This window comes from Anser cygnoides, chromosome 6 (genome assembly GCF_040182565.1).
Source record: "Anser cygnoides isolate HZ-2024a breed goose chromosome 6, Taihu_goose_T2T_genome, whole genome shotgun sequence".
Lineage (NCBI taxonomy): Eukaryota > Metazoa > Chordata > Aves > Anseriformes > Anatidae > Anser > Anser cygnoides.
In genome coordinates, this window is record NC_089878.1 from 9,009,908 (window position 1) to 9,030,426 (window position 20,519).

The 20,519-nt window shown below is 42.4% G+C and overlaps 1 long non-coding RNA gene across 14 annotated transcripts in view; it reads left to right on the forward strand.

The window, feature by feature from the left end:
- Window positions 1–20,519, forward strand: part of LOC106034474 (uncharacterized) — a 135,262-nt gene that overhangs the window by 83,730 nt on the left and 31,013 nt on the right. For 13 of the 14 annotated variants that reach the window (XR_010832520.1, XR_010832521.1, XR_010832527.1 and 10 more), the window contains one exon: window positions 5,983–6,067. This is a non-coding gene — a long non-coding RNA (uncharacterized lncRNA). Of the gene's footprint in view, window positions 1–5,982; window positions 6,068–6,620; window positions 6,716–20,519 lie in introns of all 14 variants that reach the window. The other variant, XR_010832526.1, reaches the window with a different exon arrangement.

Below are 20,519 nucleotides of genomic sequence, written 5' to 3' on the forward strand. Positions count from 1 at the left end.
GAGTGCACAGGGAAATGCTGTGGGCTCAGTCTTGGAGGTGGCTGCTGCCAGGCAGCTGAGTGGGGTCTGTGGGGTGATGGAGCACCCTGGGAAAACTTTTGTGGTTCATGCTTACTTAGGGAGGGATGAGGTGCTTGTTTCTCCTGGGGCAGGCCCCATACCCCCATCCTCTCCTCTGCAGGCCCAAAGTGAGCGTAGCTGCAACAAATGTGAATGAGTTTTATCAGCTGCAGCCAGCTGGAAGCCTGGCCTTGTACCAGATAACCACGGTATAACTCAGACTGCTTTCCATTCTCCCCTGCCTCTCCCTCCGTGAATTAGTAGCCGTAAAGCACAGCTATGGGCAGCAGCAAATCTTTCCATAATTTCTGCCTTCCAAAGCCAGGTAACGGTCCAGGTTTCTCATCCCCTTTCTCTCCCCCTCCTTCTTGCTCTCTTTTAGGGACAGGTAACAATAATACTACACATTACGTGTCCTCCTTACAGCTAAATAACTAATGATTGCCATTATATCTCTGTCAGAACTAGGTAACTGCAATACTCTTCATTATATATCTGTCTTAAAGCCAGTAACAGCAGTACTCTAAATTATGTACCTTTCTTCCTTTTTCTCTGTCAGGCAGGTAATTGTTATGCTCATCTTTATGTGTCTTTCCTGGAGCTGTAATAGTTTTCATTGTATCTCCTCAGAGCTTATTATGGTAATGTTCCGTACTGTATATTTCAGAGTTAGAAGCTGATATTTTTTAGAGCCACCTCTAGTATTTTGCCTTCTGTATTTCTTACAATTTGAGTAATTAAAATACTACTCCTAGATTAACAACTTTGAGAAGGATTCTGCTTTTCCTCTCAGGATCTTTCTAGGGACTGTCTTGGGGTTGGAGAAGTGTCCTGTAAAGTGGTGTCTGCCCCCTCTTGATCCCAGGGCTGGGCGGTGCCTTTCCCCCTTTGGATTTCAGCAGTGCCAAGTTGCTAGGACTGGGATTTCGGCCATGGAAGATGCTGAAAAGGCTTGGCATCCCCTGGCACTCGGGGACCACCCTTGGACATTGCCATCTCACGTTTCCACATTTCCATGCCCAGTATTTTGCAAACTGAGATGCTAAGTTCTCTGAGGAACAGGTTGCTCCTCTACAGTGCCTACCACAGTTTCTCCTGATTTTGATTTCAGTCTTCTTTCTTATGTCATAATATAAAACCTGCTATGCATGGGTAACTGACACAAATTTCACAAACTTGGCTACGACTCCTTGATTATTATTAAGAATTATCTTTCTGGGATTTCAGTGTTTGCTCTTCATTTTTCTTCTGACAGTATGATGTCTCCTGTGAGGACCTGATGGAGCAGAAATAATACTGTGTGTTTTAGGAGATCTTCCTCCTTGTAGCATGTATACTAAACAGGTTAATAAACCAGTAGCTGGTGATCAATTTATGTAAAATAACTCTAAGCAGCAAGCCCAATCTGAAAATTACTTGATAAACTATTCAGTAAATGTATCTGCATAAATAACACACAGGAATAAATTGGAACCAGTTTGAGAGCATAAAAGGAGGGCTACATTTGCAGCATGGTTCAGAGACTGTAAATCAAATCAAACCAATTTTGTCTCCTGTTCCACCTTTTATTAGATAATCAAAATTCAGATCAGTCTCATGAAAAGATTTCCTTGTACTGCTTGAATCTCATAAGTAAGCCTGGCTCTACTTGCAAGTGAGTACCACCTCTAAAAGAAATGGAAGCACTGCCTGCTCACATCCCAAGTGTGAAATAGCTGGGAAGTAAAATACATTTCAAGAAACATTTTGTTTGAATTTTGAGATGAACTGGAGTAGAAGGTGCTTAGAAAAGTGATGGGAAGTGGCTCCATGTTAGAGGCATAACACATGGAGAACTCTTAAACTTCATGGGGAATTAACAGGTGTAGCTGAAGTGGGTAATTTCAAGAATGCAGCCCTAGGAGTTGATGCAGACCTGCGAATAACATTACATCCAAGAACTGTGTTATTAAAATTAACACATTATTGACTAGCATGGAAAAAAAAATGACAGAGGAAATCCGTCAGCAGCATGAAAGTCTGATCATGGCAGGCCGGCTCAAATGGCAGGTGTTGTGCAACTTGGAAAGAAGCTGCAGGATCTCGGGGACGGCTTGGAGAAAAGAGCTGCTGCAGAAGAAACAAGTTCACTGCGAAGAGCACTGCACTTAGGAGAAGGGCCTCTAGCAGAGGCAATCTAGTGAAGCCGACTTCAGCTTAGACAAGAAAGATGTACTGGCAATATTTTGTCATACAGAAAAAAATTGAATTCTTACCCAGAATAAGGAGAAAAATAATTGGAATCTAGTGTGATTGTGAAATTCCCTGTGTGGTAATCCAGTCTGGAGACAATCAGCCAGGGACGGCTTTGTCTGTCATTGCCTGACAAGCAAAATTTCCAAAGGAGCCAGCAGGGATTGCTGTTAGCGGCAGATTACATCATCCGTCGTAAGGGCAGAGCCGAGCACCTCCTGTGGCAACTGTTCACGCATAAACTCATGTTGTTGGGACACAAAGGCGTTTGCTGTAAATTGCTGTTGGTTTCACTGGGAATAAAACGCCCTTATAAAGTTGCTAATAGACCACACATTGACCAACTGTAACTTCCTTGGCTCTGTTTGCTTACACCATCAGCTGAAGACTCTGCATTAGGCAAAGTTTAATATGAAGTGGCCAGCTGGGATCTCTAGTGGACAGGGCTGTAGATGTGATGAGCTTGAAAGTAGGATAACTACGTGCTGCCCAAGATGATGCACTTGTCTGTGCCTCTCTTGAATGAGATGTTTTGATGTCTTAATAGCCAATCGGCAGAACAGGATTGCAGGCACTCCTGTTGTGGAGTGATTGGCAGTGGTGACAGGCTGCCTGCTTGCAACAGAACTTTCTGTGTGAAATGCTCAATTAAAAAAAAAAAAACAAATCAGAGTGTGAGTGATAGGAAGTATCTGCAATACAGTTCTGCACAGTGCTCTGCACAGCCCATACCAGGCCAGTTTTAATTATCCTCAGAAACTAAACCAGACATGAGTTCACTTGGCCTGGGGTCTCCTAGGATCTGTGGTACACAGCACCAAACAAGGAGGTTCCCTGCCTGTTATGTTATGCCCTGTTATGTTACAAAAAAAACCAAACCCTACTTAGTACTCGTTACGTTACACCGACTACATTAAAGGAATGATTTATAGGTACAGAGAAAACAAAATAAGGCAAAGTGTGTGTCTTAACAAGGTCTACCAAGGTTAGAAATTCTGATAAAAAGAAATCATTTACATTGAGGCATTTGTTTAATTTATTTCAGGTGAGGTCAAATCTTTGATTCTTTAAATAACTGGGAAGTTTTTACAGATTCCATAATGTGTTCAAGGTAGGTTATGCTTTTGCAAGAGAGCTGCTTCCAGAGAGCTGCAAATACTTATGTTCTGATGGATGTGGTACTAAACAAAGAAGAGTTACATAAATGCCTTGTAGCATAGGCTTCATGTGTTAGGAATATTAAAAATAACTCCTCAATGCTCACAGGGTCTTATTTCAGTAAAGCGTGCTATGTTTTCCATCCTTTTATGCATGACTTCAACTACAAAACCATTATGGAATTGAAATGTGTCTGAATATCCAATCTATAATGCCCCTTGGCAAAACCCAAGTGAAAATAAGGGGTATAAAGAGGGAAAATGCATTTAATACTCATATACGGATTGACTATATAGTCAATACACTGGCTTGCCTTGTTGATTAGTCTTAAGTGTAACCGTTTTGTGTCCAATGTCTATAAAGCAGCAGCGAAGCACCAGACAAAAAATGACATTTTCCTAAACAGAGAAGTGGTACCAAACGTAAATCTGACTTTGCACGTTTTTGATTGGAAGATCCATAGTTTGAGGCTTTCTGTTACAAGACCAGGCCCAGCTTCGAACACCTGGATGCAGTCTTCCTAAGGATTCAGGGAGGGTCTTGAAGTCACGCTCTCTTAACTCTGCTTTCCAATTTTATATGAAATGATAGCAAATCTCTTCCTTTTAGCCTGGTTTCTCATGTAAAATGCCTGTGTGTATGACAGAGTCTGTCCTTCATTGCACAATAACTTCTGAAGTGGTCCAGCTTCAGTGACATTTCCCCAGAAATCAGAAGCCTCAAAACATAATATTCTTATAAGCATAATGAATATAAACAGCTGGATGAAGAAAGAAGTGTCCTCCACTGCAAAAAACGGTTGTAGTACAAATTCCTCATAGGCATCCAGGAATTAGGAACCATGAGAAAAGTTCAGGATAGAGCTCTTTTATTCATAAACATCAAAAACTTTAACCACAAGACATGGACTTATAGTAAAATAGGCTGTTATACAGCTGAATGGGATCTTTTACCTGTTTTCTTTGCTACTCTGGGAAAATATTTTTCAGGTTTCAGCATAAGATTTGCTCCTATCTGAGACGAGCAAAGAGGATTTGCCAGGGTGGGATAGGAACCCAGTACCTTTGAAGATTAATGTGCATATGCAAACCAATTCCTCAAAAACTCAATAGACACGTGATTCACAGAGCATGCAGGAGTAATTGCAGCTGGATCGTAGTCCTGAAGAAAATGAAATAATTCTGTTGAAGAGTTGGGATTTTGCTTTTTTGTTTTTCTGATATATATCTTTAAAATCTAATTAATTGGGAGGTAGAGAACAGAGAAAGATCTCTCAGGGCCTTTCAGCCCTGTCTGGAGAAGAGGAACAAAACCTAAGCAAATAAAAAATCTTGACTATTAAAGACATTTTTAGGAGTTGCCGGAAAATTTGAATACCACAGATTACTTATGAGCAACAAATTCCCATGTTTTTGTATTCACAAAGGCCATAAAACTAACGCAGGAAACTTAATTTTCCTTAATCTCACATACAGTGTATAAATCAAATACTGTTAACAGGAACACTGTTTTTAGCACATAAAAGCCTCTGAGAACTTCTGACTGTTTAAAATCTCCCAGGTGCACGTACCTGTGCTTCCTGTTATCTTTCTCCTCTGCATGGCAAGCACTGGGTGCAGGCTTCCAGTTTTCATCAGACATCTCCGAGCCAAAATACACTGGGCTGGTGTCAGCGTAGATGGTTGGCGCTTGTTTAACATTGCAGCTGAATATGTAACTATATTAGTTTGAAGTTTTACTTTAACTAGGCAGTTTTACTTTAACAAGGCAGTGTTAATAGGTGTTTCATCTTAATTGCTGCCAGGGCATGAGAAAGGATGAAGAATACTGGGGGAAGGAGTAGCCTTGGGACAGTTGCGGTGGAGGTAGCATTTGGCTGACATAGTTTATGTCATTCAAGTCAGATTTGAGTAAAAGGTTTCCAATTCTGTTAAAGAGGTCCAGTAACCAACAGTAAGGCTGAGTCTGTGTAAGGGAAAATCTCTTGAGATTGGTGTTGCAGTGGAAAGTAGATCATCAAGATATTTCAGATTAGGAGTATGGTAAATTTATGATTCCAGAAGGGAAGGAATGAAGAGAGTAGTTTTCTTCTGAATCTGTCATAGCCCACAGCGAGGAGAGACAAGCTAAAGTTATAGCAGACACATGTTTTCCATGTGTCCCTCATGGTAAGGCTAGGGTTTCTAAAAGAAAGAAATGAGAAAAAAAATTGTGAATAATTTTTTCTGTGACCCTAAAAGCTAAGCTGGGAAATGGCATTTTTGAGAGAGAATGGCTTTATATGAAGTAAATTGTCAAACAGGACTGTTCACTTAGGTGCAATTTACCTAGTGTTAAGGTCTTGGGTAGGATTTCTAAAAGAAAACAGCACATTTTTATCCCGTATATGTATGTTTGTACTTCTATATGGAATTCTCTCTATATATACATTTCAAGCATACATAAATATATATTTATAGATATGCATTTAGTCTTTAGAGTTGTGATGAGAAGGGCCATTTTTCTGGAACATTTTTCTTGCTCTTGTTTCAGAGGCTGTCTGTCACGGTGTAGTCGAAGATAAGGATGAAGAGGAGAGTTGCTCCTCCAGCAAGGCGCACAAGGAGTGCTGCTAGAGGTGAGTTTGCCAGCTGTGAAGATAGCACAAAAAAATACGCTTATGGAAGGGAAAGACTTCTTAGATGTTTTTGTAGAGGCAATGCCAGCCCAGATTTTTTTTTTTTCCTAGGGTTATGGTTAGAGATTTAGAATGAAAGCAGATGTGATCATTGTCTACAGATCCTGTCACCAAATAAGATCAAATAGTTTTCTGTTGGTTTAGATACAGATATTGCTATTGTGAATACATTTTTCACTGTAATTAGAAATAAGGTTTTTAAAATAATGGGATGTGTAGAGCAGTTTTCATCCATGCATGGTACGATTTAGAGGAAGAGCAATCCTTGTAGGATTAAATGTATTTATATTATTTTTTGTGGGGGCACTCCTTACCTGGATGTGTGTTTTGCCAGGGATTTAGAAGGAAAGCAATGAGGTGTGAAGTTTCCTACTGATTATTTTATGGCCCATGGAATTAGGGAGAAAAATGGTGTTTGGTAGGAGCAAGCGGCCTCAGATTAGTTCTGATGCAGGGGCTGCATAACTGAGTATGGTTTTCTTTGGGATTGCAGAGACAGGTGGAGTGCAGCTTTCTGAGAGAAAGGTGATCCTCCATGACTTCTGCTGTGCCCAGGAGTGGGTTTTGTACGAGGTCTGCTGACACAAGGTAGGGGTTTCCAAAGGGGAGCAGTCAGGAGAGCATTTTTCTTCTGACACTGTTGGAATTGGATCAAGAGGGCTTCTAGGAGCAAATGGTGAATTGCCCTGGTGCTTAGAGAGAGGAGAGAAAGGGACAGATGCAGGAATGGTTTCATCATTCTGCTGGGGCAAAACTGTTGTGGTTTTGGTTTGCTTGGCTTGCATTAGCTTTCTGGTCTTAGAAAAGGACCTCTTAGCTGTAGCAAGTGCTTGAAAATTCTTTCATGGTCTATATAGATTCATAAATGGGGAGCACGTCTGTGGGAGTGCATGGCTTTGTATTCGTATTGGTGTAGGCACTGTTTAGTTTAGGTTTGCTTTCATTAAGTTTCACACGCATCAGGTTAGGGTTTCAGAAAGGAATCATCACGCAATTTTCCTCTTACATTTTTCTGTACTCTGGTTGTTAGAATACAGAACAATGCTTTGTAGGGTTGAATAGATATTCTTTCTTTATTATGTATACTATCCATGCAGGTATATTTTGGTCAAACTTCAGGATAGACATCAGGTTTCAGAAAGAATCAATTAGGAGAATGGTTCTCCACTGATGCTGTTTGACCCACAGCAGGTACCAGTTCTGAACGAGGTGATGGTTTTTGCAAACTGTAGTTACTTGAGTTCTGTTTTCCTCAGGATTTAGGTTACATGCATTAACCTGTAACACTATGAAAAGCAAATACTAAAGGAAGATGATCAGAATGAAAAACTGTATTGGAAGAAATGAATAGTTTTGATTCAGCTCCGTGAGCGATACTTTTTATGCCGAGTTTGTGATTGACATTGGAGTTTCAGAAAGGAAGCAGGGAAAACTTCATTTTCTTAGAGTTGAGCATTCCACCCAGTTCAGATAAAGACCACTGTTCACAGGGTAAATGGCATTTACTTCATTTGAAGTAAATATCAGCCAGCCAGGTTTTAAAGTATCATAGGATTTAGGTCCTAGAAACAAGAAAAGAAAACTCTGGTTTCCTGCTGCTTCTTGTATTGGATAGGCTGTTTGGTAGAAAGCTTCTCCGAGTGCATTCTCTTGAATATGTGCTTGAGGATTTGGGGTTATTTCATAGCAGAACAGGACTAAGGGAGCACATATATTTTTTGTAAGTCTCACTATTGCACTGCAGTTTGTGGCACCCTCCATCTGACTGAAGCAGATTACCTTTGAGAGAAAAGGCAAGAGGAGGAAAACCAGGCTGGTATGTTTCCAAGGAAAGCCATAGTGCTTGAGACTATGTGCTGAGACAGGCATCTCTAAAGGCTGGGCAGCCAAGGGATATGGAGAACCAGGAGCACTGGTTCAGGGAATGATCTCTCCTCCCCAGAAAGCCAAATCATACTCTAAATGAGACCCAGGGGTCAGATTCATTGTGTTTGCCCTGTGTCTTTCTTAAAACTGTCTGGAGGAAGCATTGGGGTGGGGGTTGCCCTGCTATCGTGGAGTCCTAAAGTGACAGAAAAGCAGGTGAGCTCTGTGTGGCCCTGCAGGCTCAGCAGCATGATGAAGGCTGGTAGGAGCATGCAGCATCCAGAAACGTTGTGTGCAGAGAGGAGGTTATGAAGAGTCACTAAGAAATTGCTCTATAAGCTAAAGGCAAAGCCCAGAGAATAGAAAGGTGCAAATACGATAGCATTGTGGCATGGTTGCACCCAGGGGCTGATTCCAGGACATTTACTAGATTGTGATTGGCTCTAGGGTTATTAATGTGGGTAGTATGGCTTAGTAACTCCTAACACACTTAAGAAGGGACTGTGTGAGACCTTGCAAACCGTGTTGCCATCACAGCTATGCTTAAAGGCTTAAAAGCCGTAAAGCTTCCACACTGGCAGCAGATTTCTAAAAGTCCATCAATGAACAAAGCCAGTGAAACAGCTGAGTTCACCCCTGTCCTAATCCCCGTGATTATAGCAGAGTAGCACCGAGATGTGCTGGAGTGAAATGAGATCATTAAAAAAATAGCAGTAACTGAGCAGCAGCAGATGTGTCAGCCCAGGGAGGTAGCAAGAGCTACAGCAAGGAAGGGCAGGGTGGTTTGGGGACAAAGCCTGTGATATCCAGAGCTCTCACAAATGCTAGTAATTTTTAATGGAAGCTGCTGGAGCTCAGCAGCACTAGAGCTTGTCATTTCAAAAATAAATGCTGTAAAGGTAACGTTATGCCCTGTTTCAGAAGGAAATGACAACAGTTTCCCCTTTGGAAGACTTCCCAGAGCCAAGCTGACGATTGAGTTTTGCATGAATTAAAGCATATACAGATTCATTCAGAGGGGCAGTGAAGGTGAGAAATAAATGCCTCAGAGACAGAAAAATGCAGAGACAGATGTGGTGTGTATGAGATTGGCAGCCCTACACAATGCAGCGGTGCAGGCACTTGGCCTGTCCAGAAATGTAGAGACTGAGTCAGAAAGCTACCAGAGCACTCCTCGTCATCCCTTGGAGGTCAGAGAGGCTCTTAAGGATGGAGCTAAGCAGTGGACTTGCCTGCCAGCTACATCCTGGTATACTACAACAGCTAGCAGGAGGCAAATAGCATTGCAAAATTATCTCTGAAGGGGAACCATCTGAGCAAGGAGTTTAGAGACAAAGTGTCGGACGTACAGGCCAGCTCTGAAAGAGAGTCCTCAGCCTCCTTTCACATTATACTGGGTGAGATTCCTGTTAGAAGTAGCCCTATGGTGGATCTGTTAGGTATTGCAAAAAATGCTGAATACGTCTGCAGCCTTTACTGTAGCAAAGTTCTCTTAATCTTTTTTTTATGCGTTTTATGGGAATTTGCAAGGAGTGCTCCAAAAAACACATGAGCAAGGCAGATAAATCTGTCTGTGGTTTTGTGTAGTGTATGCAGTTGGTTTTCTGTAGAGGTTTCTAGTTGGATGTTATTTTGGGTAATATTGATTGGTGTTATTTTGCTTTTGAGCCTGGCCAGGGTTTTGTAAAATCATACCTGTGTGAAATGAAGTCCCTCCTTTAAGGCTGAGAAGGGCTGGAACAATGATGGAAGAAAAGAGCTTTATGATTTTATTTTTTCCACAGATCTGGAAAGCAGCTTGTGCTTTTCTAAGTGGAAAGCTCTTATAAGAGCAGTGCTTTGGGGACAAAAGACAAGCCTGGAGGGCAGTGACCCAGCAGCCCCGCTTGCTGCTGCAGGCGCTGGCAAACTCCATGGGGAGCCTTCCCTGAGCAAAGCTGTTCACTGTCCCCAGTACAGGGCACTCGGGGACACTTCACCTCCCCCTGTTCCCCACACTGCAATTTCTTAGTCTTTTTGCATGTTTCCTTCTTCAGGGCACACACAGATGAGGCTCTATTTTGTTAGTGGTGCCACATCCTGCTTCAGCATGTACCATCTGATGACATCTTTGTGGGGGGGTAAATATATTTTATTTCTGGATGGAGAACTCTTTTAGATGTTTCTTGAATTACTAGAAGGTACTGCTTACCTGTAACAAAATGCATTAGTCGTATGTACAGCCAGTTCTGCTTCAGAGATTTCTCATTTGGCTATGATCATTTGGGTAAGTGATCTGTGATATGTACCTGAAGAGTCCTAGAAAATCTTCTACTGGCAAATAAGACGTAGCTCTGACCTTCAGCAATTGGGAAAAATAGGGAAATGGAACTTAACAAATATATACGTGTTTTTACAGTGGCTCTCTTTTTATTAACTCAGTGAAGCCATTTTCAAAATTACATTTCAGAGCTTTTAAATGACCATTGTCTCTGGACATGTCATTATTTTTTGGCTTTTCAGTACATATGTACTGTATTTTCTCCACAGTATACATTTTTCGGTCTTTTTTTTCTTGTTGGGAGAAATATTGATTTATTCCTAAAATATTCCTATATATATTTAATTTATATTCCTATTTATATAAAATATTCCTATTTATATAAAATATTCCTATTTATATTTTATTTATATTTAATATTTCCTATTCCTATATTCCTATTTATTCCTAAAAATATTCCTAAAAAATTCCTATTTTTTCCTAATTAATTTAGGAAAAAAAAAACGTCATCCACAAGGGAAGAACAGAAAGCAGGAGTATTTGGGCAGTGCATGTTTAATAGAAATCATTCTTTGTGTAGTTGATTACATTGAGGTTAAAGGGAATAGAATTTGGACATCAATTTGATCGCTGACTGAGGATAAGGTTTCCTGAATCTTTCTACACACCAGCAGCTGTATGGACATTGAAATGCTGCTGGTCTTCTGACACCAATCAGTGTGTTAGGGTATGGACACAAACGCACTATACTGTATTTTTGTGTTTGGTGCCCACAACGTGTTTCATGCAGGATTTCAGCAAATGTCTTGAGAAGGAAAGAGTGAAGAAATCTCTCTCATGACATGCAAAACTCTTGGCATGATGAGAACCCCATGCTTGGTCGGGGTAAGAGATCTGCCACTCTTGTGCTCATTGCAGCCACCCAAGCCCCCGTGTGTGGTCCTGCCTCTTGCAGGTTGAGTGCTGGTCTGAGGTTGGTTATTCTTTGGGTGTTTGTGCCTTCTAGTGGTTTGGGGTGGAAATGAGGCAGGCAGGGAGGTGCTGGGAAGGGGGGTTGACTGCAGCCAGTCGGCGGCACTGTGCAGAGGGGTCGGGAAGTGCTGCTAAGCTGCAGTGCTTTGGAGTTTGTATTCGCCTCCTTGGGCTGGAAATGGCTGTAGCACTCACAAGAATTTGGTTCTGAGTATAGAAATAAATATTCTGTTCTATACGGTTCTCTCCTGGGGGCCAGACAGATGTTTTATCCCCCATGATGACTTGTTTCCCCTTACTCTGCTGTGCTGGTACAGTCAGTTGTGAGGCTGTGCTATGAACCAGACCACCGAAACCTTCTGGGTGAAAAGACAACCTCCTTGCCTGAACCTCCTTTTGTAGTTCTTGTTGTTCCCATAGACATGGTGGGTGTAGACAGCCGACTTTTGAAGGCAGTGAGGTGTTATTGCTCTGAATTACTGATAATACACAATACAACAAGAATTTTACTGGTTAGTATGTATGTATGTATTCTAACACACACATATAGTTCATATGTGTATTCCTAGATTTGCATCAAGCTTGGGGCTCACACAATAGCCAAAAGATGGTTAGTCCAAGATCCCCTTGGACTGTAGGGCCTTGGAAGCATCCAGCACCAACACAGCTCGTCTACCCCTGGGAAATGATCTTCTCGTTTGCAGGCAGTAAAGCTGCAGTTCCGGTAAAACTTGAGCACAGATCCTGTTTGTTTTATCAGTGTAAGTGGGGTTGGCACTGGAGTCAGTGTTACCTGCCTGCTTTGGAGGTGTGCATAGTTTCCACTGGGGGACTTTGGGAGAAAGATACGAAAAAGGGGCATGGAGGTCATGAAAAAGGGTCATGAGGTCATGAAAAATCCTCTTTCCTTAGCAACCTGGATGTTAGATCCTGAGGCTTACCCAGGCTCGAAGGTGCTAAGTGGGTCTCTGAGTGCTTCAGGCACAGCCTGCCCCAGCACAGTGCTGTGCCTGCCCCACTGCTGGCAGCCCGCCTCACGAGGAGAGATGTCCAGCTTAAAAAGAGCCTGGGGTGGGAGAAGAGGGTGATGTTTAGTCGGATAAATCCCCGATCTGCCCCCTCATGAAGGCAGCCTGCACAGCAGGCTGACGGGCAGCCAGAGGCAGGGAGAGGAAATATTCTTGTGCACCTCCTGTGGCAGAGGCCCCATCTTCAGAAGCCACCCTATTTCCCCAGACCCTACATCTGAGCTATACAGGTGCCTTTGCTGTCGCAGAAAGTGCTGGGAAGGTATATTTGTCTTTCATTTTGTGTGTGTTTTTTTTCTTATTTTAAGTATTAGTGTTTGTTCTGGTTTTCCTTTTTGAGGGGGGAAATTCTGTCTTGCGGAGAGATGAAACTTGACATGCTGCAATAAACAGCCGGTGGGCTAGCTATAAATTTAGACAATTTTGAAAACTTGTCATACCGCTTGTATTCTGGAGTTGTGCTATCTATCGCGTTGGGTTAACAGAGAGCTGAAATAAGGGCTAGCTGCACACCGGGTGATCACAGTAAAAATACCACAGTGACAGTGGGCACCACAACATTTTCTAATGCAGTGTTTTGTCTTATTTTAAGGTGACCTCAAAAACAAGCCTGTATGAAGGAATGTGTAGGTTTAACGCAAAGCGTGACTGAAATGGATGGATGTTTAAGAAGCTCCTTAGCCCTGCCAGGTGGCCCGTTAGTGCCCAGCAGTTATAAGGGCAACCTCATCTTCTTCATCTTTGTCACTGCTCTTGAATCCATCGAGTTTTGGTCCACAGTATAATAGCAGCCTAAGGGGACTGTCTCTGGAAAGTATTTCATTTTATACTCTGAATCCAGGTGGGCTTTTTTTTCAGTATGAACTCTGGAGCATAGTACAAAGATTGAGCTAAATTTTCTCTTCTAAAAGACCAATATAAGGTCTTTGTTTGTGGCCAGAACAGTTCTTTCTATACCTACCTCCTTCACTGTCTGCTGGAAATGCTTCCGTGCTGCACCATTGTTAAAGCAGCTATTTGCCAGTATGTGCTGATGGGAATCACACCAATTATCACCTGGGTCACTGGGATTGTTCAGGGAATCTCCTGGCTAGGTCAGTAACTGCAGTGAGGCTGTGGAGCTGGGCAGGGAGCGCTTTGAATTCTTGGTGAACTTTTTTGTCTTGGATGATCTGAAAAGGCCAATCCCCCTCACTTTTTCATCAGGTCATATTTTTAATTCCATCTGTTTTTATCATGATTTATTTTGGAAGAGATACAGAGGCATTTTGGAAAAGATGAGGAGGGATTCAGCATGCCAGTATGATTTTGTTCCTCTGGTTTTCTTGCAGGCCTGCTCATTTTGAAGGGAAAAAGTAGAAAAAGGCTGTTTTCCAGGAAACAGATTTACCCTGCAAGACCTGAGACATTTTAGAGAAGGGGTTGGTGGGTTGTAGAAGTGTTTGTGTTTTGTGTAAAGGCTTGGCAAAAGTAGAGTGAATTATTTTAGGCCCCAAGATGAGAATATATGTGCAAGAGCTGGTCCCAGAGTTCATGAGTGGTGGTGCTTAGGTTAAGGAGCTAATGTAGAGCTTCTTTCAGAACTGTATCTGCAGTATTTGTTACGACAGGATGTGGTACTGAAAGGTCTACAGGGTTTCTAAGGCTGCATGTATCTTTTTTTTTTTTTTTTGTGCCGTATGTGAGACAAAGCTATTAAAACCCATTTCTATCACAGTCTGTTCCCAGCATCACAAGGTGTAAATACTGTTGCAGCTAAATTTGATATCCAATATTTTGGTGGTGTGCAGAGGGCTATTTTACCTGCTTCTTCCTGACTCTGAAACAGCACCACGAGAGCCATACATTCCTCTGCCAAAGTCTAGTTTAGAACTGTGAGAAGAAAGAAATTATCCTTTTCATTCCTTTACGGAGATTCCTTTAAAGTGCCTTTCTCCAAATGGCTCGAGACAGCTTCCCTACAAACAATTAAAATAAAAAGAAAACCAGCAAGTCTTGAAACACAAAGGCTAACCAAAATAAATCAAAACCCATCTGCCTATGCAAAGTAGCCTTGACTAAAGCACGTACTTTCTTATGAAGTGTAATTTACCAAATACTTAGATAAACAGCAGTAGTTTGTCTATTTTGCAGCATCAAAGGATTTCCTACGTTTCTTGATCTTACTTCAGCTAGTACCAACTCCTCTCATTAGTTTAAACCTGAAGGGGGTACTTCTCTTCAGAATTGAGGAATACGCTTGAAATGGTTTGAAATAAATGCAGGAGATCACTTTACTTTTTAGCTCTGTGTATATAAGAGATATCCAGTAGTATATAAACCATCCTCCAGAAGTGTCCAGCACCTGATGAATCTGGGTTGAACAGAGCAGCCTGGACATGCTAGGAGGGAAAGTGGCGTGTCAGGGGGAGCCCAGGCCTCCTTTGCTTTCAGTAAAGCTCGAATACTCATCTATTTCCAGGGGAGAGAGTAGAATGCACTGGGAAGATGAAAAATTTTGATGTATATAGAGAATAATAATATTTTTCTTCTCCCTGGGTCTAGGCAGCTTGGGTGAAGGGGAGGAATTTGGACATTAGCGACAGCCCAGCTGATGTTAACAGTGGCGGCTCTCTTGAGTTCCGTCACAACAGGTAGCGCCAACTGAGAACGGAGGCTGTGTTTGTAGCTCTTTGAATGATAAACTAGCCATCTTCTCTCAGTGCTGCTCCCGTCATGAGAAACCATCTCCCGGAGAACTGCTGGGAAAATCCACAAATGTGAAGGACAATGGGGTGACAGGAGGGGAGGCTGTTATGTCACCAGCACAGAGGAGCTGCTCTGTCATCATGGGTGGCTGTGCAGGGAATGGGATTTCTCCAAGCTGAGACATGGTCAGCCCCTTCGCGCCACACGGGAAAGGGAGGCACAGCTGAAGCCTTTCTCCACGTGGTTCTTGTGATACGGGTGAGCTGAGCTTTGAAAGTATAATAAGGGTAAGAAATAGATTCAGTTACTTATGGCAGCCAGCAGCATAGGAAGCAGAGGGAGATCAGGTGCACAGGTTTGACTGTATTATCACTAAATACTGTGCCCTCAATTATGTATGTAGTGGAGAAGGGAAAGCAAGTCCTTTTTTTTCCTCCTTAGCATGAAGAGAGCCTTCATTAGCTGTGCCTTGACATGGTGATTTCAGCACCAGTGCCTGCATTAAGATTTCAGATTTTATTAGGGCATCTAGCAAAGACAATAAGCCAAAGGATTTTCTTTTTTTTTTTCTTTTCTTTTTTTTTTTTTTAATTTAAAAATTAGATGCGAATGCCTTTATGGTGGTATCAAAATGTGTTGCAGCTACAGTATTTCCCAAGTGGAGGGTAGAAGTTATTTACAAAAGCTTGTTTCAAAGGCTAAGGGCTCTGCACCTATTATCTTGTGAACTTCCTTAGATGACAACAATAAAAAAGGACAGACTCCTTTGTTCGGCAACAACCTGTGAATGGAATGAATTCAGGAGAGACACTTTGCTAAGGCAGCAAAGTCCTCAAATATTACAGGCAGTGTGCCAAGTTCAGTACAGCAATTGCATTCACAAAGGCTACTAAGAAACAAAGATAAATGATCACTTAGTGCACCAGAAGTGCTTATTTTCTCTTTCCCTTTTCCTCTCTTTCCCATGAAGTGTGAAGAAATGCTCTCACTTTGTAGCATTTCTGCTGGTTGTTTTAGTTTTCACATGGAAATCTACAGGTGTAAGGATATTCCTTATGCTTCTTCTCCTGCTGTCAGTGAGGCTGTCAACTTTGAGAACATTGGGGTAGGAGTGGATCCTTTCTCTGTAATTAAAAAATAGTCAGGCTATAGGAAGGCTGCAGCTCTATAATGTGCTCCGTGTTGTGCTCCCATGTGTTTTGCAAGAAGATGCTGGTTATTAACTGGAAAACATTAAAAACCAAAAAGACCACTGCTTACCTCAGGCATTTCTTATAGTATATACCGTAAGTTCTAAAGATGTGTTTCTTTACAGTTTGAAATAGGTGTTTCAAGCTCCAGATTTGGAGTTTCGAAAACTCTCTGAAAACTCTACCTTTTCCCATTAGTTAAAAGAGTCCCATAGTGCCTCATGTTTTTTTCCCATTAAGTGCTCTTTTCACATTCCTGGAACAGTTGTGAAGTTAAAGGAGAGAGCACATCTTCCAAGGGATCCTCCCCTCCGGTGCTGGGTGAAGATGTGTCCCTAGGGACACTAGGGACACTAGGTGTCCCACTAGTGTCACTAGGGAGTCCCACTTGCCTGTGCTGGTGCTGTGAAATGACAAAATACCTCTGAATTGGTTCAGATGCCTGGCACATAACAGAAGAATCCCACTGGATCCTTTGGGTGAACAACCCTGCTCCTCTTTTGTGGCAAAAGGAATCCTGTTCTCAGTGGAAGGGTTAATAATTCATTCTTTGAACCTAATTCACTTTTGCTTAAGCCCTTCTCCTGCACAAGGAAAGATGTATCATTTTCTATTACCTACCCTATCTAAGCCCAACCTACGTATTCCAACATGGAATAGGCAAGATCTGTATTCATTTTGTCAGTGGTAGTCATAGAAGTCAACGCATGATTTTGGGTCACGCTTCTCAAAGAGTATATTCCCAGATGAGCCCATAAATTCTGTATCTTAAAGCCTTTAGCATGTGGTAAATTTCCTTTCCTAGGCAGGTAGAAAGATGGGTCATAAGGTTTGAAAATGTAGATGGAAATTCATTAGGACTGGCAGAGAATTATTTGAATTTCTCACCTTTTGTTGGGTCGAGCTGGTGAGTTTTGGGTTTGACAATGAAAGATCTTGAGGTGTCTCACCGATGTGTTTGGGTATTTGATGTTTCAGCCATCCTTGAGAAATACCATCAGAAATTGGTCCGTATGGGGACATGTCTGGTTTGGAGTTAACAAGAGAGCTGTTGCCAAGCTGGAGCAAGTCCAGTGGAGGACTGTGAAGGTGTTTGGAGGCTGGAGCACGCCTGGCAGGGAAGTTGGAGGGGTGGGTTTGTTCAGCCTGGAGGGAAGAAGGCTTTGGGGGGTAGGGTCAACTAGCTGCAGATTGCTGCTGCTGAGGGAGGGCAGTTACAGAGGTGGAGGTGCTAGACACTTACCAGGGATGCAATGCGACAAGACAAGAGGCAGCAGGCACAGGTTGCAGCGAGAGCAATTCTCGTTGGGTCAGTGAGAAAGCTGTTCACAGCAGGAGTGGTTAGGCAAGGGAGCAGGTTGTTGTACCTGTTGGTCCCGGTTCCCCTAGCCTGGTGCGATTTCCATCACAGATTTTGAGAACTCGTCCAGAGAAGGTGCTGAGCAGTCGGGTCCCGGTCTGAAGTTAGCCCTGCTCCAAGCAGAGGTTTGACCGGAGAACTCCAGAGGCCCCTTCCAACCTGAATTGCTCCGTGGTCGCTTGGTTGCATGCAGTGAGTGCGCTGCACATTGCGCACATTATTGTAATGCACGCTTTAGCCAATGGTTACAGCCCTTCAGCAAAGGCAAATAAGATCTTAAAGCAATATTATCATCACTCCTAATGAATTCACTTGCTGTGTAAGTATTTATAAACGTGTAGCTTCCACAATGTAGTGTTGTATTTTCCTAAAGATCTCTGGCTAGAAACAAAAGCCTTAAGAGCTCCCCTGTCCCTACTTAGCACGGCACTCTTGGCTTGATAGCGAAACCTGCCCGTTGAGTGCCCATCTGTATTCGTTCTGTCCCCCTGAAGTGCTAATCCTGTTTATCCTGTTGCCATAACCCCACTAAGTCTATTTATTTGCTGATTAGCACTAGGCTTTATTATTTCCTTTAAGTACTGACAAAACATGCTGAAAACAAGGTGTACACATGGCAAAATTTGGATAAACAGAATTATCAAGGAAATGCTAAAGAAAGTCCAGGACACAGCACCAAAGATGCTGAGGGAGGGAGAGATGTCTGTACACAGCTATTAGTCTTAGCTGGAAATCAAGGGGAGATTTAAGTAAATAATGTGGGAAAACTGGGAATTACATAGGTGCCTGAGATAAGGGACTTAGATTTTTCATCTCATGACAGCTGATCAAACTCCACTTACTTCAGTGGAACTGCACCGATTTATTATAGCTGAGGATCTGCCCTTGTGGTTTGCAAAATCAGCTGCGAATATGTAATGGGGATGGCTTGTGTTTCTTTAGAAAATCTGAGACCTTTGAAATAAATATTCAGCACACTTCATCTGTTGCTAGAGGAGGACCAGTTGCAGGAGAATGGAAGGACCTCATACAGCATCAGAAATGACAGCTCGTACCAGCGGTGCGCTGTGGCTTTACAGTGACCTGGAGAATAAAGCAGCACGTAGCATTTTTTCCTGTGCTCATTCCTGTGTCAAGCTGATAACCTTTTCTGAGTTACCATGGAGCTTTTAACAGGCAGATGCCCCACCTAGTTTTAAAGACATCAGGTTATTGTATCAAGTCCCTAGTCCAATTTTTTCAATGGTTAATTACTCCTCACTATTAAAGGAAGATAATGCTTAATGAGGCCTGAATTTATGTGGCATCATCCCCTGCCCACTGGACCTTTTTATGTCTTTGTGTGCTAGGTTAAGGAATTGCTGGTGTCTGAAATGTTCCCCCTGGATGGTTGGTTAGAGACCAGCAAGATTTGGTTAAGCTTTTAGGTTTCAGTTGTGGCTTTCTCACCAACGTTTATGTCTCCCAAGACAACAGGCTACACAGCTTTAAAGCTGACTATGCAGCCCGTGTTTACCTGGCTGAATTCCACCCAAACCCTTGTTTCCATTGGCTTCAGCCACCTCTGGCCCTGCAGGTCGAATTAATGACAACCACAAACATGTCTGGAGACAGAATTTAAACTCACGTCATCCAAAATAAACCCTAAACAAGGATGTCAGGGTCTACTCCAGACAGGATTGTCATAGCTTGTTTGGGGATTTCATTTGCCTGTTATCTCTAATTCAGTTACAAATAACAATTTCCTAAAATCAGTTCATGGGAACATACAGAGACGCTGTGCAGTAGTAATGAATTCACTTCGTTAGTACAATGAAAATAGCAGTTGTATGAATGAATATGGAAACATATTTATTTAATGCAGACTTCTGGTGTCAGACTTCTGCACTTTTTGGAAGTAGATAATAGACGTGTTATCTGCCCAACTTATTCTCTCTTCCATTTTTCAGTCCTGTGATTTCTTTGGTAAATTTATGGCATTAAATGATTGGAACAGCTTCAGTCTGACCCACAGAGCAAAGCTGAATCTTACAGCTGTTCTGTGTTGCTAGCTGCCCACAAACCAGTCCGAGGGTATCAGTGCCTGTCTCCTACTACACTCGTGTGGTCTGCTAATGCAATTAACAAACGTCAGAGGATGTTCCCTGCATATGGTACCACCTTTGATGGCAGTACTCAAGCCTGTTCCAATTCAGATATTCATATTTACCGAGTTTTACCACTTGCTTCACTCTCAGTGCCTCAAACTCATCTTTGGGGAGGCTCGTCTTTCACATGAAAAAGCATAAAGTGGTTTTTCTCCATTTCGACAATTCGAAAATGGTCAGCTAGATTGAAATTTGGGCCCAAATTGGACACAAATATATCATCTGCAAATACATCTCTTAGGAAGTACAGCTTCGCGTTGGGCATGGAGGGGTCAGACAAATTTTAGATCATATCCAATTTAGATCATATCCAAGTATCTAGAAACAAAGGAAAATTGCGATGAGTGAGAGGCAGGGACAGGCAGGGAAAGAAAGAAGATTTGCTCCTGTCCTCTCTCGGGCAGCATGCTGCTTCTCAAAGGTACTGATTTACCGGGAGTGCAAGCCAGGGTTGCAAGAGCTACATAGAGCAGGAGGATATTTTGCACCCTGGAGTTCACTGGACCTTGTGTGTGGCACCTCTTACTTGTAGACCAGCAGATAAATACCGCCGTGTATTTTTAGCATCTTCTGCCATCGTGGATATGAGGCAAGAGAATGCCCATTTGCTTTCTGCACATCAGTAGTTCCCCCCGGTGAGCGTTAGGAGTAATTAAACTGGCTGCTCCACAGTGAAAAACACATTGTAATGCCTAATTACAAGAACTTCTGAACTAGAAGCCATAAAATGCCTCATGCTCCCCACCTCCCTCTGACAAAGGTGTTACTGTGGGACAGACTTTGCCACCTTTCAGCTTCCATGGGGAAGTCTTATCCTAATTGCCCCAACGTGTGCAGCGGTGTTTTCCCTGTGGGAAGCTTCGTGCCTTCATTTCGTTGGA